Source organism: Passer domesticus, chromosome 4 (assembly GCF_036417665.1).
Source record: "Passer domesticus isolate bPasDom1 chromosome 4, bPasDom1.hap1, whole genome shotgun sequence".
NCBI lineage: Eukaryota > Metazoa > Chordata > Aves > Passeriformes > Passeridae > Passer > Passer domesticus.
In genome coordinates this window covers 668,451-689,947 of record NC_087477.1, presented here as the reverse complement: position 1 = coordinate 689,947, position 21,497 = coordinate 668,451, and the positions used below count along the sequence as shown (strand labels likewise).

General features: G+C 41.5%; 3 long non-coding RNA genes across 3 annotated transcripts in view; 2 read left to right on the top strand and 1 right to left on the bottom strand.

Annotated features, from left to right (window-relative positions):
- LOC135298329 (uncharacterized) overlaps nucleotides 1-8,626 on the top strand; it is a 31,635-nt gene extending 23,009 nt beyond the window's left edge. The window contains exons 2-3 of the long non-coding RNA XR_010360319.1: nucleotides 7,350-7,437; nucleotides 7,929-8,626. This is a non-coding gene — a long non-coding RNA (uncharacterized LOC135298329). The remainder of the gene's footprint in view (nucleotides 1-7,349; nucleotides 7,438-7,928) is intronic.
- The window catches only part of LOC135298328 (uncharacterized), a 32,051-nt gene that overhangs the window by 7,361 nt on the left and 3,193 nt on the right, over nucleotides 1-21,497 (bottom strand). The gene's annotated exons all lie outside the window — the stretch shown is intronic.
- LOC135298330 (uncharacterized) lies at nucleotides 9,778-18,552 on the top strand. Its single transcript, XR_010360320.1, has 3 exons — nucleotides 9,778-11,813; nucleotides 16,175-16,402; nucleotides 17,883-18,552. It is a non-coding gene; the product is annotated as an uncharacterized LOC135298330 (long non-coding RNA).

The window sequence follows — 21,497 nt, the reverse complement described above, 5'->3', positions numbered from 1 at the left end:
GGGGGCTGCCCAGACATCTCAATTCTCATTAACTCTTGCATGTTCTCTTCTACCTCTGCACCTTTTGGGGCTCCCGGCCTCCTCCCCATCATGGCCTCCCCCTCCCCCACCCAGACGCAGCTGGGCAGGGGAGAGGCCAGACTCTACTCACTAACGCCGGATTCTCAAAGAGGAAGTTCTCTGGGAATTTCCTGCTTTTAACCCCCGTGTGTTCTCAGAGGCGTATCCAAACTCTTAGTGGCCACCTTAAATGCTAATTTTGAATTTGGCCCCTGATTGGCCCGACTTAGACCTTTCCAAAAACACATTTCCGGGCCAAACTACGACATTCCACCTCTCGCTTCTGAGAACACACATTTCATTCTAAAATATTACTAAAATTACATTCAACATACTTCTACATACAACAATGACATACACCAAACCTCTATCCCCAGATTTTATCATCAACCTATTTATTACCTAATACGTGCTTTGCTCTTATTTTCCTTGGTCCATTTCGCAGCTTTCATCTCATTACTTACTTAAAACTCTCGATTCCCGGTCAGGGAACCAAAAATGTCATGGTTTGACCCTGGCACAATGCCAGGGCCCTCATGAAGGGTATATTTTTAAAATGGTGGCTGTGAGATGTGACCCGGGAACAGAACAAAGCAGGCTTTCATTCGGGGATGGAGGGAAAGAAACATAACACTTTATTTATTACAAATTTAGAAAGGAACACATACTAAACTAAGAATGAAAACTTTCCAGACACCTTCCTCCTCCCCCTCCCTTTTCTCCAGAGATCCACCACCTCTCAAATTATCAACTCTTAAATCCATCAGGGAGAGAGGAGTCCTTTCTTGCCTCATGGGCCTCCCCCGGAAGCACAATTAAAAACTCCTGTGCTTCCGTGTCCTCCATGGCCTCACCTAAAGAACATCGGCTCTTGTGACTTCTCCCCCCCATGTCCAGTGCTCTCACCACTGGACACGGGCCAGGACTGCTTTTAGGGCTCCCCGTTTAAAGATGCTTCACTCACTTCCAGAAACAGCAGTCTTTCAACTTTTGGGACACCAGTCTTCCCCAAATTTCACCCCCTGGGGCTGAGGGGCCTCATGAACAGAGATCTTCTTTTCTGTGGAGACAGAGGGCATCTCACACCTCTTTTAGCCGTTTCTGTTCACGCCGCTGCTTCACTCTTGACTCCCGGGTGTTGCTTCTCCCTAAATACAGTCTCTGGGTTACAGGGAAAAAACACGAGTCTGTTTATAGCTATACAAGAAAGAGTCCAGTCCAAGGTCACTCTATCATCTCTTCTACTCAGAATTCTTCTCTTTTTCAACTTTCTTCACGCTTACTCATCTCTTATCTCTCTCTTACTTCATCTTGATTCAAGAGAATTTAGTATTTGTAAGGTTTCTATTAGTCTACAAAGGGGTTAAAATCTTTAACTCTGCCTGCCCAAAGACTCCCACATCTGCCAGGCACCTTCTCTCGACGCATCTCCTGCTTCTGGCTAGCTGAGTTGCCAGCGCAATTTTTGTCTCTTTCTCCGGGAGGGCTACCCAGACATCTCAATTCTCATTAACTCTTGCATGTTCTCTTCTACCTCTGCACCTTTTAAGGCTCCCGGCCTCCTCCCCATCATAGCCTCCCCCTCCCCCACCCAGACACAGCTGGGCAGGGGAGAAGCCAGACTCTACTCACTAACGCCAAATTCTCAAAGAGGAAGTTCTCTGGGAATTTCCTGCTTTTAACCCCCGTGTGTTCTCAGAGGCGTATCCAAACTCTTAGTGGCCACCTTAAATGCTAATTTTGAATTTGGCCCCTGATTAGCCCGACTTAAACCTTTCCAAAAACACATTTCCGGGCCAAACTACGACACCACCACATGCCATTGGGCAGGTTCTGTCAATCTTTGATGAGGAAGGGCATCCTCTGAGGGAGAATGTTGAAATTCATGCCACGTGGATCAAACACATAGGTCGAGATCGACCCACACTCACATGTCAGTTGACTTGTGGGGACAGAACAATAGTGGTCAGAGGAATGCTTGACACGGGAGCAGATGTCACAGTAATATCGTACATCTTTTGGCCCCGTGATTGGAATTTGATTGTGCCTCTTGGATCTCTCTCAGGCATAGGGGGAGCTTCTCTATGTCTGCAGAGTGAGAATTCTATTGTTGTCACAGGACCGGGAAACAAAACAGCGATCATTCGTCCGTTTGTTGTGCAAAAGCCAATCACAGTTTGGGGAAGAGATTTGTTGGCTCAGTGGGGGACGAAGATCGAGATGGATTTTTAATTGGGGTCACTGCGGCACTCGCCACACTGAAACTGACTTGGAAAACAAATGATCCGGTTTGGGTGGATCAGTGGCCCCTTGAACGAGAAAAGTTGAGTGCGCTGAAGAACCTGGTCCAACAACAATTGGAGAAGGGACACATCAAACCAACAAATAGCCCTTGGAATTCTCCAGTGTTCGTCATCAAAAAGAAACTATCAGGTAAATGGAGGCTGTTGCATGATCTCAGAAAGATCAATGAAGTCATTGAGGACATGGGACCTCTTCAGTTGGGACTTCCATCGGTTTCGATGATTCCCAGAGATTGGCAACTCGTGATCATCGATCTCAAGGATTGTTTTTTCAGCATTCCACTTCATCCAGATGATGCACCAAGACTTGCCTTTTCCGTTCCAAGTATCAACAAGGAAGCACCGTTGCAACGATACCATTGGGTGGTACTTCCACAAGGTCTGAAAAACTCGCCGACAATTTGTCAATGGTACGTGGCACGAGCTTTGTCACCGGCACGGAAGAAATTCCCGCAGGTGAAGATTATTCATTATATGGACGATTTGCTCATTGCAGCGTCAACACAACAGGAGCTGCAAAAAGCTCGTGACTGTGTGATCACAGAGGTGCAAAAGGCAGGTTTGGAAATCAGTGTTTCAAAAATTCAGGAGATTGCACCTTGGACATATTTAGGGTGGAAAATCTCAGAGAGAACAATAAAACCCCAAAAGATGGAGATCAGCACAAAAGTCAACAATCTGCATGATTTGCAACAACTTTTGGGAGAAATCAACTGGATGAGACCAATTCTAGGGATCACGAACAACGACATTCCTGCGTTGCTCAATCTTTTGAGAGGGGACACAGACATTTGATCTCCCAGGACACTCACGCGAGAGGCAAAGAAGGAATTGGAAAAAAATCACAGATGCTATTCAAAAGCGTCAAGCACATCGGTTCGTTGAATCATTGCCTTTTGAGTTGGCAGTGCTGGGAGAGAAAACACAGTTCCACGGCCTGATCTTTCAATGGGATTCATCCCAAAGAGATTCTTTGATAATTATAGAATGGATTTTTCTACCATACAGGCCTTCAAAAACAATTCTTACAGATCTAGAAATGATGGCGCAAATCATCATCAAGGGGAGAACAAGGTTGCTGACAATGGCAGGACGAGAATTTTCAATCATTCATTTACCATTGAAAAAAGATTATTTTAAATGGGCGATGGAGAAATCAAAAGACTTAATAATTGCATTGTTAGCTTTCCCAGGAGCTTGCACAATTAATTTTCCACAACACAGAGTGCTGCAGTCACAAATATGTTAGAGCAAAGCCAAGAATAAGTGACGAACCTCTGGACGGGATCACAGTATTCACTGATGGCTCAGGGAAGACACACAAGTCAGTGATCACATGGATGAACTCAGACAGGGAAATGGGATTCGGATGTGAGGATGATTCAGGGTTCTCCACAAATTGTGGAATTGGCAGCAGTCACTCGAGCATTTCAATTGTTTGAACAACCTCTCAATTTGATTACGGATTCCGCATATGTCACGGGGGTAGTCAGACGCTTGGAAGGTTCACTCTTGAAAGAGGCCAACAATGAAATATTGTATTCATATTTGGTGAGCACGAAAACTTTGTTAGAAAATAGGGAACATGAATATTTTATCACACACATCAGAGCTCAAACAACACATCCAGGATTTTTAGCAGAGGGGAATGCTCGAGCAGACAGGTTGACAATGCCCATTTCACAGACACTCCCAGACATTTTTGAGCAGGCAAAATTGAGTCATAGTTTTTTTCATCAGAATGCACATGCATTGATGGAATCTTTTCGTCTCACAAAAACTCAAGCGAGAGAGATCATCAATGCTTGTCCAGATTGTCAACTTGTACAGCCGCCAGCCTCAACAGGAGCGGTCAATCCACGAGGACTGGAAAGTCTTCAGTTATGGCAAACAGATGTCACGAAATATCCCTCATTTGGGAGGCTCAAAAATGTTCACATTTCAGTGGATACATTTTCGGGAACAGTCTTTGCTTCAGCACATGCAGGGGAAACAGCAGACCATGCTTGTCGACACTTTCTACAAGCATTTGCATCATTGGGTGTGCCTCAGGAAATAAAAACAGATAATGGTCCAACTTATACAGGCAGGGTGCTTGACAAATGTTTGAAAAAATGGCGTGTCAGACATACCTTTGGTATTCCACACACACCCACAGGTCAAGCAATCATTGAAAGAACACACCATACCTTAAAATCCCTTCTAGATAGACAGAGGAGGGGGGAGCCAGAGGCGACGCCACACATGAAATTACATAAAGCATTGTATGTGTTGAATTTCCTAAATAGTTCATCTTCAGAACCCAATCCTCCAATCTTGAGACATTTCTCAAACAGTTCACAGGCAAGACTAAGGGAGAATCCTTTAGTTTTGGTCAGAAACCCAGAATCAGGACAGATAGAAGGTCCTTTCAAACTAATCACTTGGGGCAAGGGTTTCGCTTGTGTTTCCACAGAGCAAGGTCCGAAGTGGGTGTCGGCACGACACGTGAAGCCGTTTCGAACGCAAGAACAAAAGAACACAGATCCCAGAAACAGAGAGACAAGTACTCAGACGGAGGAGGAGACTCAAACTACAAGCAATAATCTAGAAGAAACAGAAGAATAAAAGACTTTGGGGGTTTTCTGAAAAATCTTGGGTGGAAAATGGTGATATTTAGTCACAAAGGTGGGGTGATGAACTTTGCAATGTTCATGTGTTTTGTGTCATTGCCAATGGTTTTGAACAACAAAGCAAATTTACCAGTCAATCAGCCAGAAAAAAATGTTTGGGAAGTTTTAGCCCAGGCAGCAGATTTAGATAGCATTTGCCTGACGCACTCCAGACCAGGGAGGCCATTTTCAGCATACATGATTGGATTGCCAGTGAATGAATGGCCAATTCCAGGACACACTGCAATCGAGATCTCACAGGTTGTTAAAGATCCTGTGAATGAATGGTGTGCTTGGACACATTCTCTTCCTGTGGCTTCTTCCGAACCTCAGGAATTGGAGATTTTCAGGTCCATGACAATGAATGTATGCATGAAATTTGAAATTTCAGGTACGGCAAAGCCAAACAAAACTATTGATGTCACTCCCAGTCATGAATTCTACAGAAATGCGTCAGCCTGGTGCAACAACACCATGGTGACAGACAAAGGGTCACTCCAAGTCCCAGTGCAACTGCCAAGGGGATTCTTTTTGATTTGTGGAGACAGGATTTGGCATGGTATTCCTGCGAATGCCAAGGGAGGTCCATGCAGCATTGGAAGAATTTCAATGCTGACACCAGATTTAAAGATGCAGAGGGAACAAAAACATAAAGATAAAAGATCTTTACAGCATTTCGATGAGAATTGTGATGACAGGGTTTACACTTGGAGCAAGGCAAGGAGAATTGCGACAGCAATTTTCTCACCTCAGGTAGCATCAGGGGTTGCTTTGACTCAATTGGATCGTATGGGTTGTTGGCTGAACAAGCATGCTCAATCAGTCTCTCTTGCACTGAGTGACATGTTGCAAGACATGAACAGTGTAAGACAGGCAACTCTGCAAAACAGAGCAGCAATCGATTATCTTTTGCTCGCTCACGGCCATGGATGCAAAGAATTTGAAGGAATGTGCTGTATGAATCTCTCTGACCATTCCAGGTCAATTCATGAAAATATCGAAAAAATAGAGGAGAGTGTAAAGAAACTTGGCAAGATCACTGGATCTTGGATTGAGGACATGGCAAAGTTTTTTGATCTTTCACCTTTGGGAAAAGAATTTTTAAAGATAGGGTTTCAAATTTTGGTGATTCTCATAGTCCTCTTGATTGTAATTCCATGCATTCTTTTGTGTGTGCGGGGTGTCATGAGTCGAGTTGTAAAGAGGGTGCTTTTGGTGCAAACAGAAGGGGGAGATGTGGGAACTCAGTACATCACTCCGGATGTCCAGAGCTACCGAGACAACCCTTGGGGGGCTCGGAGGCCCTGGAATGTTGCCAAAAGTACCTGGTGGCTTGACTTTGATCCTTTTAAAAAAATGACACCTGAAGGTGAGGAGATGAGAGAATTTCAGGTCTGAATGGTGAGGGGATGTTATTCACTTGTTAGAACTTAAGTTAGAATGCACTGTACAGGGGGGTTTTATGTGTTGTACAGGGGGGTCTAGAATTCTGTGCATGGATCAGGAGTCCCAAGATGGAGGAATTTGGGCGTGCCCTGTCCTTCTTCTTTCTTCTCCTTGGCATCCATGTTCAGAATGATGTTGGCATGTGTGGATTGGTTCATAGAAAGAGTACACTTGCCAACAAGGGCAGAAAGTATTGGGAATTAAAGGTAAATATCTAATACATAATTTTCATTATAAAAGAGACAACCGCCTCGTGGGCGGGAGAGAGTGCCTTTGGCTGTCTTGCTGATCAGACCTCGGCTGGACAGACAGAAAATCTTTGTAGATAAGAAATAATAAACTCGACTGAAGACCTAAAAGCAAGAGTCCAGACTCCTTCTTCGAGAGCGCGGCCTGCCCAGAACCACTTTTTTCCGTGCTGGGGCAGAGACAAGTAACAGCCGACCCCGGCAGTACAGTTGCGAAAAAAACCCAAAAACCAAACCAAACCAAACCCAGCCAGGTTTTTAGATGCAATAGTTTTGATTTGGAGGTGGTTTTTTTTTGTGGCGGTTATTTTTTCTCCCACAGAGATATTTCTAATCAATACTACTTATAGATGGGCTGTAATTTCTTTATATATTCCTCCAGACAGATAAAAACCACAAAAGTTCTCACATGCCTGGGGGACTATTTCCACAATTCCATGGACTGAAATTGGCTGCAAAAATAATCTTAGAGCCATTTGAATAATCTTGCAACTGTTACATGATTACTTGTTACAGACTGATGGAAGAGCTAGCACTTTTGCTCAACTTGTCAAGTGACATCTGGAATCCCTGAAGTACTTGTTAAAAATCAGTTTCACTGCCAATGCTGCCATATAAAAGTACTTTTTTTTCTCTTTTAGAGAAATGGATCATACACCCTGTACATATTACCCAGTCACAGAAAGAGTCACTGCTATAATTATTAGCTTTTCCCTGCGTGGAAACACGGTATGGGACACTGTTTGAGGCACTGGAACTGTCAGTGCCTTTTGAGCGACACAAGTGGAGTAATCCCAGTAGAGGTTTCCATATGTGCTTTGTTTGTGGTGGGAGGCAGGACCATGAATGAGTAAAAACTCAGCAGATGAGGGGTCCTATTAGTGGTTGGTTAAACCCTCTGGAGCCCAGCTGGCAAAGAGAAGGACATTTCTTCATGTGGGTGATTTTCCAAACCAAGCTGCAACAAGCAGACAGGTGCTGGAGTGGTGATGGAAACCCAGTCTCAGACCCTGAGACGGTCTCAGTCACTGGGGGAGGTGTTCACTAATTGCTAGAAAAGGTGCATTGTAACCAATTAAACATTAATCACCCTCTGTTCAGTGCTAAGCAGGGCTGTATCAGAACAACTCCCTTGAAATGAAAGAGTTGTCCTATGACCAATGTACAGAAGTGTTGCCTGTCTTTGCCTTTCCCTGACTCTTCCCCATCCTTTTCTGCAGTTCCTAGGGCATGCCTGGCTGAACCTCATCAAGAATTACAATTTTATCGGGCTGAGATAAAGCTCAGTGGAAATGCAGCCCTCGGTGAGCGTGGCAGGGAGCTCCAGGACAGGACACCTGGGCACCGGACCATGAAAGCCTGAGAGGGAACAGCCAGCAAATTACTGCCTCTGCAGGAAGTCTGGAATGTTTCATTCTATTTCTTTCACATATTAATGTTGCATTGACAGCTGCTCAAGCTTAAAACATCTTTAACTGAAAGGTTAAATGAGAGACATGGGAAGATCCCAAAGAAAAGGTTCATCTCTCTTTATAGTTATGTCATATGGATTTGTGTTACCCAGTGGCAAGTCTTTCTAGATGCAATTTATTCACAGTGAGTACTTGAAGCTTCTTGTATCCCTTACTTCCTTTTATTTGTGCAAGGCTGTTCAATACAACATCTGCATCCATGCTTCCTAATAGCTTCATCTGTGGATCTCTGTAAGTGGGGTTTTTTTGCATTGTAAGATGTACACAAAAGGTTTGTTGTTGATTACACATATAATTTCTTACAAGTCAACACTGCTGTTGTAAAGAGGTTCTATAGCAAAACATATTTTGAACTGTTTTTTTCAGGCACCAACTTTCCTTTCAGTTTAAGACATGGTTTTAATTATAAATAAAATTAAATTAAATTTTGATTATAATGTATAAAATATTTGGGTTTTTTCTTAAAAAAAAACCACCCAAACAACAACAAAGAAAAAGCATACACAATCCTTTAGCTTTAATGAATAACTGAATAATATGGGTCAGGAGAGGAGCTTCATGAAATACATATTATAGAAAAAATGACTTGCTCTCCCATTCAGGGTCAGAGCAGCCATCTGAGATAATTCCTCTTTTTTTTTTTTGGCCATGCAAAACTATAAAAGCTAAAGAAAACTGCAAAATAAAGGAAAATCCAACACAAACAATGTTTTAGAGAAAGCCAGAGTTAACATTTTTTCAAAATATCACCCATTTTCCAGTCAGAACCAATAAACTGGTGTTTTTTTAAGCCCAGACAGCCAGTTTTGGTGAGACAGCTATGAGAAGTGCCTGGAATCCCACACTCAAGGTGCAGTTCTGTGGGAAATGGATTTGTAAGGAATTCCCAAAACCTGATAGAAAGTTCACATAGTCTTGTACATCTGTATGTAAACACTGAGATTTAGGAAGGCTCTAGAATAGAGATGACATTGTTGAGAGAGAGACTGAACAAGAAATAACTTCTAATAAGTTCCATAAGTTTAATAAGTTTCAAAATATGCCCTTGTGAAAAGACCAGATACTTTAGAGAATTAGAACTGTGAAAGATGGATTGTAGTAGGATCACCTGGGGTAAAAATATAGGTGATTGGTGTTAGAAGTAATAGTGGCATTGTGTGGTAAAAGCTAATAGGCTGAAAAGTGTTTATAAGTATTTTAATTATTGAAATATGGCCTTCCTAAGTCATCACACCTTAACTCAGTGTTTGCACAGAGATGTACAAGACTGTGTGAGCTTTCTGCCAGGTTTTGAGAATTCTTTACGAATCCACTTCCCACACAGTTCTTATCTTGTTTTTGCAGTGGAGCAACAGATAAGCCGGGGCTTAGATCTGACCTAAAGCTTGGGCTTCGGCTGACCTAGGTGAGGCGTGAGGGCAGAGGGAGATGAGAGGTGGCCTGGCTGGAAAAGAACACTGGTACACACAGCATGGAGCCAGGCATGGCTGTGGGGAAGGTCAGAAGGGAAAAGAAATAAAATAATTACCAGCAGAAATGTGATGGGACGGGAGAGAAAAAAACTTCAGGTTTTTGGCAATGCCGGTGCCTGAGGGTGAAGCTGTCAGTGCACCTCAAGATCTGTGCACAGCCAGGACAGAGCTGCTTTGAGTTTCAGCTGTGAAATACTGTGTGGTGTGCCAGAGTAAACTGGGGAACAGAGGGACAGGGATTTCAGGGAACAAGTACCTGCTCTTTAGGGAGAAGAGCTGAGAACCGCACCTTAAACCTTCATTTCTCCTTAGTGTGTGTGCAGGGTGATGTGCTGTTCTGTGCACATCTGTGCTGTTCTGTCTTATGGGAACTAATACCATGCTTGCTGTCAGTTTGGAGATTTCATACTGTTCCACCCCCACCCGTCAGAACATTTCATTACATCTCTCAGGCAATAGAAAGGACTTTTTGATTATTAGGTAAGTCATTATATTACTAGATATGTTTTTGAATATATGGGCAGAGCTGTAATTTTATAAGTCTGTCAGATGGCAGGAAACAACAGAGAATAAGGGGAAAACCATCAATTCCTACCTCCATATAGCTCATATTGCTAAACTAGTTACCCCCCACTTGTAACTGGGAATTTAGAAGTGTGAGTATTGCTAAAAAAAGCCTTGGCACTGCTTACAGCAAACTTCAGGGGTCATTTGAAAGCTGTGGGCAATCCAGGACATCCTACACTGGAAATTTGGACAGATATCCCAAAAAGCCTTGGGCTTAACACCAAGTTCTGCATTTCCAGTCTGCACTCACTGCTGGAGAATGGATATTTGCAGAGCCTGAGCTACAGCATCTTTATAAGTTAAGCAATAAATAAAAATTTAATTCATAATCTTGGTGTATTCTTCAACTCAGAATTAAAATTTTCATGTCTTTTCCACTTGTAGATCTACTTCTACCACAGTCAGTGATATTATATCACTGCAGAAAGACATCTCTTACAATTGTATTTTACAAGGCAACTGAGTGCCAGTGTCACTATGCAGTGTCCTTTGGCAATTGTAGAGACATCTCCTCCAGAATATGGAAATATTCACTTGTGCATGTGCATTTTCCTGGATGCTTATCCCCTAGAACTTTTAAATTAATGCTCTATTCTGATCACCAGGCGTGCAATTTGGCAATGTCCTGTTGTATACATTGAGTGTGAAGGCACACAAGAGAAAATGTGACTCCCCATCCTGTGAAGAAGTTTTCTGTATGTGAGATCTTAGGACCTGAGTTAGTTTACACTGACTCAGGGGCAGAACAGAATCCTGTCAGAAGGTGACACAGAATGGATTCTGCAGGGTAGAGCCATTTCCAAAAGATCTGCTCCACATCTTCTCCATACTAAGACTCTGACAGCGCACATTGCAACACATCTCTCACCACAAGAAGCACTATTTCATTCCAGAAACATTCCATCCCGCACTAAAGGATGGCACTGAGAAACTTCACTGACTGTCCATCTAAATTTCTCGTCTTATTCCACTGTTTTACATGATGGTTTTGGTCTCCTTAATGCCATCTCACAGATTTAGACAAGAATTCTTTTACTCACTAAGAAGTCAAATAAGGGGCTAATTTTTTGCAGGCAGTGCATAAACATACACTGGAAACATACACTGGACCAGATATTCCTATCAAAAGCAGATAAACATGAATAGATCCTAGATCAAACAAGGGATTCAGGGTACTTGCGGTTCAGTTGTTTTGGTTTAACTATCAGCTTGTCTACAGGAACAAATCAGCTGTGAATACTAAAAGTTCTTAGCAGAGACTTTTTTTCTGGGCGTGTGCAATGCTCTAAATTTATTTTCGTCCCTTACCACAATATTTCCTGTAAGTTGACCAGACTGTATCACAGAAACTCCAGGCAGAAAATTGATGAACATCAAAAATCCATAGTTAAAGCCTCTCCCTCAGCTCTGGAGCCACCACACATGCTGTTGATACAGCCTTTTGTGAGGAAGGGGCATGGTACCACCACAGTGATGTTTCCACAACCAAGGTGCAGATGTGAGATGAATGGCCAAGATGAATCCCAAGATGAAGGAGTGCCTCAAGAGTAAAGTAAACTGCAAATCACCAGGAAAAGAAAGAAAAAATACCCAGGTATGTTCATGCACAGGCATGCACACTGATATTTCTCAAGGGGGACTGGTTTGATAAAAATTATGACCTTTTTTCCTCTACCCTATTTTATTTTCCAGTACTAAAAATATTGCAAGTGCCTGAGGCGTAAGTCAGAGCAAGCCTCCATTATCACTGCAGAGACTTGGCAACTTTGCTCATTAGGCTTCCTAGGATCTGACTGAGTGACCTTGTTTGGTGGGAAGGCACAGATGGAGTCTGTCAGTAAATCTTGTTCATGTAGCAAGTATTCCTGCTGCTGGATGAGGTTTGCACCTCATACGAGTGTTTCTAGCCCCAGTAAACAACCACTGTTCCCTCCTCCCAATGTCAGCCCCTTATTTCATGCCACCAGGTACTCCAGCACTTCTTTTTACTGTCAATTACCAAAAAGAAAGAGAACATCTCGCTGTGAGTGTAGGATGATCTTTCTCTCAAAGGCAGTCGTGCACCTCACTTCTAGAGAAGCTGATGTTTGCTTTTACATTTGGTTGTTACCTGATAGACCCTAAGGCTTTCTTCTGCTGTGAGTCTGTTCCTGAGCTTGAGAAATAATTCTATGATAGGAATGCAGTTTTTTACTAAAGTCATACTCACACAGTTTACAATACAATATAAATAACTAATATATAAGTAATAAATAAAAGGTTTATCTATCAGCCAATTTTAAATGGTCTAAAATTTCAGGATGTAGCCTATTTAGTTTCAGTGAGAAAATAAAAAGCTGCTTTTAAAGTTCATTCAGCTTCTAAAGGGCAATGCTAAAAATGTGACACCACCTTGGTTCAGTGAATGCCTTTGGGTAAAAGAAGAGGGATACAAGAGTAACTGAAATATTTAAGTAAAATTCAGTGTTGTGATCCTGAACACCAGGACAAAATTCACATTGTATAAGCCATATTTCTAAGTGCAATAAACCATATCTATAAGTGATATTTTCTAAGTGTTTTGCACTGCTGAAGTACAGTGGCAAAGCTGAGAGTGGTTAGGGACTCCCATTTTTCAGTTCTGCCTTCAGATTTATTTACTAAGTTCCCCATCCAAAGGCAGATGTGAAGACATCATTCCAAAGCAACAGCTTTGCAGATTTTGAAATGATATTCCATCCTGCTTTGCAGATGAAAGAATCAAGCTTGACATCAGAAACCGGGATGGATTTCTAGTGTCTCTTCCCTGACCACTTGGTTCTACAGGCTAGTTCAGGGCTCCCGCACAAAGAATTCTGAGCCTGACTCCAAGGAAAAGCAGCTTTCTGCTGCCTGTGCCTGTCCCTGCAGGAGCGGCTGCTGCAGGGTGCTCTGCAGCACCTGGTGACTTGGATTGCTGAGAAGGAAGGAAGGGAACAGACAGAAGCCACCACATGGCTTTTACTGCTGCCTTTGCACCCCTCATCCCTCTTCTAAAAGCCAGCAAGGCTCTGCAATGGAAAGCCAGCACTGCTCACAGCCCTACTGAGGCTTATAGTGCCTGCTTGTTTGTTTTTAAACACGATAATTTATCTTATCCCATGGGTGTTTCTGCCAAGTTCTTGTTGCTTCCAAGGTTCCAACACTTTATTATTTAAAACTCCTCTGTGCTGCTTGCTCCTGTAGGGATTATGAAAAGAAATTAAATTTAGGGCACCAAAGATCATCACAGGCAGAGGAATAAAACCTCCCTGCAAGCTTAATTAAGACAAGAAGATGGGCTGATAACAGATAATATTTTGCTAACTAGTCACCAAAGGTAGGAGAAGGTAGGCCTGCAGAAAAGGACACACTATTACTATTAAAAAATGCATAATATTACAATATAATAATTATATTATATTATATTATATTATATTATATTATATTATATTATATTATATACTATTATTATTAAAATCTTTAAGTTGCACAGAAGGTGATGTCCAGGTACTGATACAACAGGAATGGGAAAGGCTTCTCAGGGTCTGATGGGAAAGAAATGAGCAGAGTGTGTTAAACAGACAAATGGGACAGAGGAAGATGTTCTAGGCAGAAATATGCTGGAAATATTTTGAAGCAGAGTCCTGGCAAAGTGTTTTCAACGTTGTTGTTAATAAGGTTTGAATAACACTGGTGTATCTTGACCTTGGCTTCGGGCTTTCAAGCAAGTGAAATTATGTGCTGGTATGACCCATGACTTCAGAGAGGTGTCCCTTTCCTGTGCCTGTGCTAGGGGTCTAAAAAGTCACCTAATCTATGTTGCTTGCTCCTTTGAAACGACTCAGTAGTGTAAGAGATAACTACATCTGTTTTCAGACAATAAAACTTTATATAATTCCTTGGGAAAAATCCTCCCTCAGTGTGTGCATGTAGATCATCTGCACATTTCACAGGAAATATATGCTGGTCAGCATAAGTTCTGTAAATTTAATAATAATAATTAAAAATGTAGGCAAATATATTTTAGCTTTGCCTTTTCCTCAGTGAGGACTAATTGGGATTTGCATGTTATGAAGACTTTTTAAAGATGTGAGCTGATATTTGTGCCAATTTTGCACGCTGGATTTCACAATCAGATTGATTCTTTCTGAGATTGGTAGGTCAGGATTGTCAAGCCCTTCCTTCCACTTGTCCTTGTTCACTGGAGCTATTTTCTTGTGAGAGTGGCTCTGTATTGCAGGGATCAGAGCATTCCTTGCACTGCACTACCATTTCTGCAGGTGCCTGCAGCAATGAAGGAGCAAGCCTTGGCAATTCTCCCTGGTAAGAGTCTGTTCTCATGGGTAAATGACACAGCCATGGAAGTGGAGCCTCAGATTGCTCCTGCATCTCTGCAGACACACTTGCAGAGAAAATATTCTGGTCCTAGGAAAACACCATTCCCTTCAGCTGACAGGCTCTGCAATGAAAGCCTGGGGGAGCTGCAAGAAGTGAAATTCAGATTGCCTTCATTTTATCTAAATATTTATCAAAATAAAACTACTTTTTTTTTTCCCCTGCAGAAAATTCATGTTTCCATTGCTAGTTGATTTTACCCAATTCATCCTAAACCATCCAGATTTTTTTGGTGAGGTGTTGTTTTTCGTTACATGCAAATGCAATTTCCCCTGAATAAAAATTCTCCATTTGTACTGTACTATTATTGTTGGGTTTTTTACCTAACTTGCTAAATTTATAAATGGAAACCTTCAGCAATGAATAAACTATTCTCAGACAAAAAAAAATACCTAATGCAAGTGCTGTACTTTTTATCTCTATGTTGAGTTTCTCTATTGAGCTATACTTGACAAATACTTGAATTACTGAGATGTTGGTTTTTCAAACACCAAAACAAATTTGCCACTGATTATGGCCACCTGGAAATGTCCTGGAGAAACATTTTGCTTCACAAGGCTGGATTTGCTGCTAACAGTACAAACTTATTTCCTGTTTATTTGTTGAAATAACTGTGCTTATTTCTGTAAATTTGGACTAGGACTAGTTTATTTCACATCACTAATGGGTAGCTCACAAAATAGCCATTAAAAGTTTTCAGATTATTAAAAATACTGAAGGGGAAATAAAAATTTATCACTACATCATTAATTTAACCATAATTCTTTACCTTCCTATAGGCCAATGGTCAACACCTTTAAAGCAAGCTCTGAAGGCAAAGTCAATGAGTTGTGTTTTGGAAGGTTTCTGATTTAATTTAAATCCATGCAAATCCAGTGTAACACCATTCAAGTGTATCAATAATTGAAAAAACGTTCCACTGAAATTAGTTTTATATGTGGGGGAAATACTTTTTTTTTTTTTTTTGCAAAACTAGTCATCCTTTAAAAAAGCCCAGCCAAGAAGAACAATGGTCTGATTTTCATGGGAAATTTTAACAAAAAGTGATGTAATATTACTTCTCTGTATTCTCATATGGTATATAAAATAATCCTACAGGAATCTGGAGCTTTTTAATGACTGGCAACAGCTCCAATATCCTTGATATGTGTCATGGCATGGATTATTGCTCAAATCAATGCACAGCAATTTCCAGTCAAGGGAAACAACTGTCCATTGGTTTGCTCTGATACATTTTCAGAGTATCCCTACAGCCTCCCATGGATGTGCAGCTGCTCAGTTACAGCTTAATTGCATGACCCCGTAGGGTGACACCCAAGGAGTGCTCGTGGTACGTGGTGACATTCAGAACAAAGCAAAAAAGCAAATACAGTGAAGACTGCAGTTCACACAGGAAGGGAAAGCAGACCATGTGAAAAGAAAGATGTCATTCTATCATACAGTTGTCACACATGTTCTTGTTTACAAATCTCTAGGGTGTGTGTGTGGCCCTAAAATGCCCACTCTGCCCATCAACTTATCTGAAGACACACAAAAACACTGTTCGTTTCTTATCTACAGGAGAAAGAATAAACCAGAAGAGAAGAAAACAACCAGTATCTTTCTCACCAAAGCTCCTGGAGAATCTCCTTGTTAAAACCAAGCAAACACCTTTCAGCAAGGCTAGTGTGCTAGACAGCATCACCAGCCACTGGGGAAATTGGAAGGCACCTTCAATCTTCTGGATATTCCATATTTGGGAATATCTACTGCAACAGAAACTGGCCAAAAGCAGCAATTTTATGGCAGGTATTCAGACCTCACCATACGCTACCAAATACACCTGGTCCAGGGAATAATCCTTTTTGTCACACATAATTGTATTGTGGAGTTACAGGAAATTGGTTGGACAGAGAATTTCTACCCAGCTCCCAGCTCTGTCTCCTATGATGCTTCAAATCAGGTTTAATTATTCCTTTTTTTTTTTTTTTTTCCTGGCAGGATGTTGTGATGGTTTTATGCCAAAAGGTTTGAAGAAAACTCACTTTTAATGCAGCATTTATGGCATGGCTTTTAGATATTTTACTGTTTACTTGAAACAATATTTGGACATTTTGTTATCCACTTTGGAAAACTATTTTATATACATTTCACACTACATCCATCTTAAGGAATGTCTTAAAGAAATTACTGTAACTTAAGGAGCCAACAAACAATAGATATAAAAATGATGTGTGCATAAATAAGACAATGGAGAGCTTAGAAAATAATTCCATCAGTCTATATCACCTTTTTCCAGACTAATGTTTTAAAAGAGCAGCACCTTTTTCTTTGTGACAAGGCTTTTCTCCGTGCCTAATAAGATTCTTCTATGTCCTAGGAGTAACCCATGCAATTTGAAGAAACAGGTGAAAGACAAAAAGATAATATAATGAAAGTCATAGACTGACAGGGAAAGAAAGAGTCTGTAAAGCAGAGTTGTCATATTACCATAATTTCTGTCACTGATCTAATATAGAACATGGTTCTTCAAAATATTCACCACATTTTCAGTACATGAGCCAATCCTTCTTTCTTAGGAAATGTGTTTATTGCTTGTGTAGTTACTAAGATTCAAGCACACACTTCAGATGCTTTCCTAAGTGAGATTACAGTAGGAAACAGTAGATTCTAGAGATCTTGTTTCAAGTGTTTCCACTTCTAATTATACCTCCACTCCCTCTCTTAAGAAACCATTATTATTCAGTAATAAATTCCTCCAGAGATTTCTTGGAGGGTTTTTTAAGGATAAATGCTATAGAAGGGCAGATGTGTGCCATGTCAGCTGGCTGTAAAAGCATTGCTGGCAGGAACTGAAGTTTAGAACAAGAACTGCATCCTCACATATCACAGGAGAAGACAACGTTTTTGGTATCTGGGCAAGTTCATTTTAAAACTGAGGAAGCTGTTTATGTAAAAAGCACTAAAATACTATAACTGACCACAAAACACACTTTCTCAAATTAAACATTCTGAGCTAGCTTCAGATTTAAACAAAATTTCCAACTATTGCTCTATGGAATATGACAAACTCAGTGGTGCTGACCACTTCCAGTCACCTAAGTGGTGTGGGAAAAACAGAAGGGATCAGGATTTCTTTTTCCAGGTGTCACCCCACACCCTAACTTTGCAAACTCTTCAAACTTTTTAAAATAGAAATGATAATGTGTCTTATCTATCTCCTTCTCATTCTGCAGCTAAACCAGTTTGATGATCTTACATGTTTTGGCTCTTTTCTCCTTGCTTGCAGTGTGGAAGAATGGGGATATGTGGCTTCTTTGGGGCATGGAAAGAGCTGACAGAAATGTTTCCTCTCCAGCTTGACATTATCCCTAGGAATATTCTGTTCCACATCACCTGAGGGACAAGCTGAGTGTCTCTGAGCCCCCAGGGTTTCTGTCTCCTATCAAGCACTGAGAGCACAGCTGAAATTCTGGAGCACAGGCAGCCCCAGACACCCCCACACTGCAGTTTGAGTGCTGCTGCACTTTCCTTGGGCAGGATTTGGTGCCACAAGAGTGCAGAGTCTGGAAGAGAGACCTGAAGTGCTTACAGCAGGCTGCATTGCTAAACAGCCACTCACATGCCACGAGCCACTGTCTTGTGTTTCCAGTCAGCTGAAATTACAATTCCTGTGCCTGGAACACAAAGGTCTTCAGCACAAGGACAGCAGAACAATCTCACCATGTTCTGGTGGGCTTTCCACAAACCACTTGGCAGTAGCTTTATTCCTTCCTGTGCAAATGTTCAGGTTAACCTCAGCAAGCATGAGCTTTGAATACCTGCTCTGGGAGTCCATACTACCCATGGAGAAAAGGATTTCTAGTTAAAATTGCACTGTGGGCAGGACACACTCGATTCCTCTCCCTCTGTGCATGGGCTAGAGGAGATGTGGTTTGAACACTTCCAGTTCTGGAAACTTACTTAGGGTCCTCAGTCAGAAATCATAAAGCCAGTCCTGAATGCTGCTATTGACAATAAAATAAAATAAAATAAAATAAAATAAAATAAAATAAAATAAAATAAAATAAAATAAAATAAAATAAAAATCAGGCTGCATGTACATGCTGAAACGAAAGTTTGCAGTTCTGTCCAGTGACAGAGAACCATGAGAACTCTTATATCAGTTGCATTTGGACAAAGCAGAGGAACACTCCTTCCTAGTGATAGAGAAGACATTTGTAGCCTCCATCTGCTGTTGAACACACAAGCCAGGCTTTCAGCCTTTTGCTCTCTGTAGGGAGCTGGTACAAGTCAGTCACCTTGGACTGAGACAGATCAAAGGTCTCCAAGTCTGGAATCCTTTCCAGCACCCCTCAGGGACCAGCACTGAGCCAGCCAGGAGTTAACACACAGTGCTTCCAGCATGTTTGCCATTCCAGGAATCCCTTTTCTTTTGCATGAACACCCATAAACATCCACACCTGTACAGTCTGGCTCTGACATACCCATTCAGCACTCTGCCTCGTGTTTCCCCAGCCTCTCCCTCAGCTTTTGTGGGCAAAGCACCCTGTGCACCCAGGCGTTCTGCAGAGCCACACTCTGAGCCTGCTGAGCCTGTCAAAACAACTCTGTTGTTGTGGTAGCCAAGAATATGGGGGTTTTTTCTCCACTGGGAAAGTCTCAGACACACGAGGTGGTTTCTGAGTTTTAAATTGTACTGGACACAGGAGGTTTTACAGAGGGTCACCCACTACTGATTAAAGAGAACAGCTTGCCTTCTGTGCTATAATTCAATCCATTGTTCCTGTACCTCCACTTGCTAGGCCTGTTATTACCTTTTTCCCAACCCTTTTCTACAACATCCTTCTCTCTACAGATCTAATTCAACTACTTTTGCTAATGCCATTATGTGATTTTCTTCTGAATAGGGAAAATGTTTTGATTAAAAACCTTGACATTATGTTCAGGATAATCTACCAACCAGTTTCTCAGATGACAGCTGATAGAAGGCAGCATGTATCTAAAGAGTTTACAATCATATCCCTGTGTTATCTTAATTAATGCAGTAAGACCTGTGCATAGAATTCACTCTCTTCATAATATATTGACAGCTGACCTCATTCCTCCATGGCATTTTTAAAATGCATTTATTGTGCTGCAGTGTGAAAACTTATAGAGAAACCCTCTATTACAGAGGAAATTCACATATTGTAATATTTACTTATAATAATTAGTCTCAAGGTGTTCTGAAAGATACAACCAAAGGAATAGAATGAGAGTCCATGAAGACAACAATTGAGTGTGGTGCAAAACATATGCTTGTGGTATTTATCATGCTTTTCATGCATGAAAGGGAAATAAAGGCCTTCTACATCAACCATTTCTGTTACTATTCCATTTTTAAAATTTGTTTTCCTCTGGCCAGTGGTTTCAGTTTGGTTAGGATAAAAAGAAACAGAAAAAGAAAGGAAGAGAAAGAAGAGAAGGAAGAGAAGGAAGAGAAGGAAGAGAAGGAAGAGAAGGAAGAGAAGGAAGAGAAGGAAGAAGGAGCTTCTGCTTCTTAATAATTCAATTTTTTTTTTACTGAGGAGTCCATAGCATTTTCTGGACCAAGGTGACACACACTTTGAATTGTATAAGCAATAAAAACCCATTACTGTGGACAAAGGCAACTCAATTTAAGAGTTGTAAAAATACTTGAATATGAGAAGCTGGAGAGTACTCTTGTTATAATTTATTGATTTGAATAGAGATATGTGTTTCAAAATGGCCATTCCACTAGCCAAAGTTCTGATCTGACTGCTAACCAAAGCAAACAGAACAAGCCACAGTAAGATGACCTTTTGCTTTGTACTTTGGTGGGTTTTTAGCTTATCCAATTGACATGTGATCACAAAGAGGCCCCAGTTAAGTATAGTTATATCATCTACACAGACTTGGAAAATCTTGTAACTACTGTCTGGTACTAAGAACAGTAAAGACATGAGAGGTTTTGCCATTCTGCTAGACTTGTCCCGTGTGAGTCAGATGGTTTGGTGTGGAGCAGGGTGGCACCTCCACAGACAAGGGGCGTGAGTCAGCCCCTGTGAATGCCCTTGTGGGGCACAGCTGGGAGGGACATTGGCCCAAAGTGGCTTCCCAGGGAGCTCCAGCTGCTCTTCCCTCCAAGCTCAGCAGCAGGATTTCAAGCCTGAGAGCTGTCCTGAGCTGCTCTTTGTGGCCAGGTTTGTTTGTGTGAGGTGGGGCACAGCCTGGCTGCTGATTTCACCAAGTCAGCTTCTTTTCCATCTGTCTCTTGGGGCTGCCCCGCTGCTCTCTCTCGTCTTTCATGCTTCACAGAGGGATGGTTTGGCTATTAAGCCAAAGGCTGGCTCAAAAACTGTGCCCTTCTGTGGAGCATGAAAAGCAGCAGGGAAGAGCAAAGCACCTATGGCTCCTGGAGAAAAGCTGGCAGGGGCTGAGAAGCCAAATCCTCTGTACACTGAAGTTAAATATCTCAGATGGAGTGAAAGGACAGATGGAGCCAGACAGAAAAGCAGTGCCAATGTTGTATAGCACTGAAGTTTAGAAAAGTGATACAAAATTCAGCAAGAATGTGACCAATGTGACTGGAGACATCAAGGGAGGGACAACATTTGAAATCTACATCCTCACTCAAACCAGATGCTATGAGTATCTTGAAGCCAGTATCAATCTGAATTCTTCTACATTGTAACTTCCTAAGGTGTATCATACTATGCAAATGTCCTCAGGAATTGAATTGTGATCACATATAGACTGAAAAAAAAAAAAAGAATTATTTTCTCACACCTTGTACCGTTCCACAGGAATCAGCAATAATGTGTTACACAAAGAAAAAAAGGAGAGTACACATCTCAGCCGACACCTCGTCCTCCATTTTAATTGTAACAGCCTCCCAGAA